Source organism: Arachis stenosperma, chromosome 4 (genome assembly GCF_014773155.1).
Source record: "Arachis stenosperma cultivar V10309 chromosome 4, arast.V10309.gnm1.PFL2, whole genome shotgun sequence".
Lineage (NCBI taxonomy): Eukaryota > Viridiplantae > Streptophyta > Magnoliopsida > Fabales > Fabaceae > Arachis > Arachis stenosperma.
In genome coordinates, this window is record NC_080380.1 from 54,441,759 (window position 1) to 54,447,509 (window position 5,751).

At 39.8% G+C, this 5,751-nt stretch overlaps 1 non-coding gene across 1 annotated transcript; it reads right to left on the reverse strand.

Moving 5' to 3' along the window:
• Positions 1–2,144: 2,144 nt before the first annotated feature.
• LOC130977231 (small nucleolar RNA R71) lies at positions 2,145–2,252 on the reverse strand. Its single transcript, XR_009084932.1, has one exon. It is a non-coding gene; the product is annotated as a small nucleolar RNA R71 (small nucleolar RNA).
• Positions 2,253–5,751: the final 3,499 nt, after the last annotated feature.

Genomic DNA, 5,751 nt, shown 5'->3' on the forward strand with positions numbered 1-5,751 from the left:
AGCACCAAGTCTTTGGAGCCATTACTAGGGATTATTTGAGTCGTAGTGATCACAATTTCGTGCACCAAGTTTTTGGCGCCGTTGCCGGGGAATTAAATGTCCTAACTATAGTTTCGCATTTGCTCCCTGCAATAACAGTGCTAAGTTTTGATCCGGCAACAACACCAAGTTTTTGGCGCCGTTGCCAGGGATTATTTTGTGTATGGACAACTGACGGTTCATCTTGTTGCTTAGATTAGGTATTTTTCTTCAGAGTTCTTAAGAATGAATTCTAGAGTTTCATGATGATCTGAAATCTGGCTGGCTGAGAAGCCATGTTTAATCCTATTGGACCGAGGTTTCAACTGATCATCACAATAGCTTGTTGATTTCCATCATTCTTGCTATTGGAGCAATGATCTGCTAAGGCTTGGCTGGCCATTGGCCATGTCTAGTGTTTTGGACCGAAGCTTTCTTTGAAAGCTTGGCTGGCTGTGAAGCCATGTCTAATTCCTGGACCGAAGTCTTAGACTAGCATTGCAATGATTCCTGGAATCCAAATTGAGAATTCTGAAACCTTCATTTTCTATTTTCATACAATTTTCGAAAAATCCACAAAAAAATTACAAAATCATAAAAAACCAAAAATATTTTATGTTTCTTGTTTGAGTCTAGTGTCTAATTTTAAGTTTGGTGTCTTGCATGCATTGTTTATTTGATCTTGGTTCTATTTTCAAGTCAATAGTACAGGGAACTGAAGATTCAGAACATGCAACCGAGGAATTACACAGAAAAAGCTGGGCGTTCAAAACGCCCAGTGAAGAAGGACAGACTGGCGTTTAAACGCCAGCCAGGGTACCTGGTTGGGCGTTTAACGCCCAAAAAGGTAGCATTTTGGGCGTTAAACGCCAGAATGGATACCATTCTGGGCGTTTAACGCCAGGATGGCACAAGGGGGAGGATTTTGTTTTCAAATCAATTTTCAAGTTTTGAAAGTTTTTCAAAATCAAATCTTTTTCAAATCAAATCTTTTCAATCAAATGTTTTCAAAATCAATTTCTTTCCTTTTTCAAAGATACTTACTAACAATTAATGATTTGATTGAACATCTCAAGTTTGTTGCCTTTTCTGTTGAGAGAGGTTTAATGTTTGAATCATATCTTTTCTTGTTAGGCAAGTCATTAATTTTTAAAATCAAATCTTTTTAAAATTGTTTTTCAAATCATATCTTCTCAATCACATCTTTTTAAAACCATAACTTTTCAATCATATCTTTTTAATCACATCTTTTTCAAAATAGTCTTCAATCAAATCTTTTTAATTTCTAATTTTAAATTCTTTTTCAAAAATCACTTGATTTCTCTCCCACTTCTAGTTTTCGAAAATCAACTAAAGTTTTTCAAAATGTTTTTAAAATATTTTTAATTAATTTTCGAAAATTTTCTTCCCCCCTTCTCACATCCTTCTATTTATGGAGTATCACTCCTTCTCAATGCACAATTCGAACTCTATCTGATTAAGTTCGAATTCTTCTACCTCTTTCTTCTATTTTTCTTTTCCTCTGACACCTCAAGGAATCTCTATATTGTGACATAGAGGATTCCACATTTTCTTGTTCTCTTCTCTTTCATATGAGCAGGAACAAAGACAAAGGCATTCTTGTTGAAACTGACCCTGAACCTGAAAGGACCTTGAAGCGAAAGCTAAGAGAAGCTAAGGCACAACTCTCTGTAGAGGACCTAACAGAAATCTTCAAAGAAGAAGAACCCATGGCAGCCGAAAACAACAACAATGCAAGGAAGGTGCTGGGTGACTTTACTGCACCTACTCCCAACTTCTATGGGAGAAGCATCTCTATCCCTGCCATTGGAGCAAACAACTTTGAGCTTAAGCCTCAATTAGTTTCTCTAATGCAACAGAATTGCAAGTTCCATGGACTTCCATTGGAAGATCCTCATCAGTTCTTAGCTGAATTCTTGCAAATCTGTGACATTGTCAAGACTAATGGGGTTGACCCTGAGGTCTACAGACTTATGCTATTCCCTTTTGCTGTAAGAGATAGAGCTAGGATATGGTTGGACTCACAATCTAAAGAAAGCCTGGACTCATGGGAAAAGCTAGTCAATGCCTTCTTGGCAAAGTTCTTTCCACCTCAAAAATTGAGTAAGCTTAGAGTGGAAGTCCAAACCTTCAGACAGAAGGATGGAGAATCCCTCTATGAAGCTTGGGAAAGATACAAACAATTGATCAGAAAGTGTCCATCTGATATGCTTTTTGAATGGAGCATCATAGGTATTTTCTATGATGGTCTCTCTGAACTATCCAAGATGTCTTTGGATAGCTCTGCTGGAGGATCTCTTCATCTGAAGAAGACGCCTACAGAAGCTCAAGAGCTAATTGAAATGGTTGCAAATAACCAATTCATGTATACTTCTGAAAGGAATCCTGTGAATAATGGGACAAGTCAGAAGAAAGGAGTTCTTGAGATTGACACTCTGAATGCCATATTGGCTCAGAATAAGATATTGACTCAACAAGTCAATTTGATTTCTCAAAGTCTGTCTGGAATGCAAAATGCACCAAGCAGTACTAAGGATGCTTCATCTGAAGAAGAAGCTTATGATCCTGAGAACCCTTCAATGGAAGAGGTGAATTACCTAGGAGAACCCTATGGAAACACCTATAATTCTTTATGGAGAAATCACCCAAATTTCTCATGGAAGAATCAAGAGAGACCTCAACAAGGTTTCAACAACAATAACGGTGGAAGAAACAGGTTTAGCAATAGCAAGCCTTTTCCATCATCTTCTCAGCAACAGACAGAGAATTCTAAGCAGAACCCCTCTGACTTAGCAACCATGGTCTCTGATCTAATCAAAACCACTCAAAGTTTCATGACTGAAACAAGGTCCTCCATTAGGAATTTGGAGGCACAAGTGGGACAGCTGAGCAAGAAAATTACTAAACTCCCTCCTAGTACTCTTCCAAGCAATACAGAAGAAAATCCAAAAGGAGAGTGCAAGGCCATCAACATGGCCGAATTTGGAGAGGAAGGAGAGGAAGTGAACGCCACTGAGGAAGACCTCAATGGGCGTGCACTGACCTCCACTGAGTTCCCTAATGAGGAACCATGGGAATTTGAGGCTCAAAATGAGACCATAGAGATTCCATTAGACTTACTTCTGCCTTTCATGAGCTCTGATGAGTATTCTTCCTCTGAAGAGGATGAGTATGTCACTGAAGAGCAAGTTGCTAAATATCTTGGAGCAATCATGAAGCTAAATGACAAGTTATTTGGAAATGAGACTTGGGGGGATGAAACCCCTTTGCTCACCAAGGAACTGGATGACTTGTCTAGGCAGAAATTACCTCAAAAGAGACAAGATCCTGGGAAGTTTTCCATACCTTGTGATGAGCGGATAATTTGTACGCTTTTTGGCATTGTTTTTAGTATGTTTTTGGTAGTTTTAGTTGAGTTCTTAGCATATTTTTATTAGTTTTTTGTTAAAATTAACTTTTCTGGACTTTACTATGAGTTTGTGTGTTTTTCTGTGATTTCAGGTATTTTCTGGCTGAAATTGAGGGACCTGAGCAAAAATCTGATTCAGAGACTGAAAAGGACTGCAGATGCTGTTGGATTCTGACCTCCCTGCACTCGAAGTGGATTTTCTGGAGCTACAGAAGCCCAATTGGCGCGCCCTCAACGGCGTTGGAAAGTAGACATCCTGGGCTTTCCAAAAATATATGATAGTCCATACTTTGCCCAAAGTTTGATGGCCCAAACCGGCGTTTAAAGTCACCCTCAGAAATTCCAGCGTTAAACGCCGGAACTGGCACCAAAATGGGAGTTAAACGCCCAAACTGGCACAAAAACTGGCGTTTAACTCCAAGGAGAGTCTCTACACGAAAATGCTTCATTGCTCAGCCCAAGCACACACCAAGTGGGCCCGGAAGTGGATTTTTATGTCATTTACTCATCTTTGTACACCTTAGGCTACTAGTTTTCTATAAGTAGGACCTTTTACTATTGTATTAGACATCTTCTGATCTTTGGAACCTTTTTCTTTAGATCTTTTGATCACTTTGGGAGGCTGGCCATTCGGCCATGCCTAGACCTTGTTCTTATGTATTTTCAACGGTGGAGTTTCTACACACCATAGATTAAGGTGTGGAGCTCTGCTGTACCTCGAGTATTAATGCAATTACTATTGTTCTTCTATTCAATTCCGCTTGTTCTTTGTCCAAGATATCACTTGTTCTTCAACTTGATGAATGTGATGATCCGTGACACTCATCATCATTCTCACTTATGAACAAAGTGACTGACAACCACTTCTGTTCTACAAGCAAACTAGGCTTTAGTGTTTATCTCTTGGATTCCTGATACACGATGCATGGTTGATCGCCTGACAACCGAGTGCTCGCCTGACAAACGAGCCAGCCATTCCGTGAGATCAGAGTCTTCGTGGTATAGGCAAGAACTGATGGCGGCATTCAAGAGAATCCAGAAGGTCTAACCTTGTCTGTGGTATTCTGAGTAGGATTCAATGATTGAATGACTGTTGATGAGCGGATAATTTATACGCTTTTTGGCATTGTTTTTATATAGTTTTTAGTAAGTTTAAGCTACTTTTAGGGATGTTTTCATTAGTTTTTATGTTAAATTCACATTTCTGGACTTTACTATGAGTTTGTGTGTTTTTCTGTGATTTCAGGTAAATTCTGACTGAAATTGAGGGATTTGAGCAAAACTCTGAAAAAGGCTGACAAAAGGACTGCTGATGCTGTTGGATTCTGACCTCCCTGCACTCGAAATGGATTTTCTGGAGCTACATAACTCCAATTGGCGCGCTCTCAACGGCGTTGGAAAGTAGACATCCAGGGCTTTCCAGCAATATATAATAGTCCATACTTTATTCGAAGAATGACGACGCAAACTGGCGTTGAACGCCAAGTACACGCTCCTTTCTGGAGTTAAACGCCAGAAAAACGTCATAATCCGGAGTTGAACGCCCAAAGCACATCATAACTCGAAATTCAACTCCAAGAGGAGCCTCTGCTCGTGGATAGATCAAGCTCAGCCCAAGCACACACCAAGTGGGCCCCGGAAGTGGATTTATGCATCAATTACTTACTCATGTAAACCCTAGGAGCTAGTTTATTATAAATAGGATGATTTACTAATGTATCAATCATCTTTGGTCTCAGTTTTGTTTTATTCTTCATCCTAAGAGACTATTGATCACGTTCTAGGGGGCTGGCCATTCGGCCATGCCTGAACCTCTTTTGCTTATGTATTTTCAACGGTGGAGTTTCTGCACACCATAGATTAAGGGTGTGGAGCTCTGCTGTACCTCAAGTATTAATGAAGTTCTATTTTCTTTTATTCAAATCTCTCTTATTCTTATTCCAAGATATTCATTCGCACCCAAGAACATGATGAATAATGATGAGTAATAACCCTCATATTATTCTCACTCATGAACGCGCGTGATTGACAACCACTTTCGTTCTACATGCAACACAAGCTTGAATGTGTATCTCTTAGATTCCCCAACAGAATCTTCGTGGTATAAGTTAGATAGTTGGCGGCATTCATCTGGATCCGGAAAGTCCAACCTTGTCTGTGGTGTTCCGAGTAGGATCCTGGGAGTCCGGAAAGTCCAACCTTGTCTGTGGTGTTCCGAGTAGGATTCCGATCATGAATGACCGTGACGTGCTTCAAACTTTAACCTGCTGGGCGTTAGTGACAAACGCAAAAGAGGGATTCTA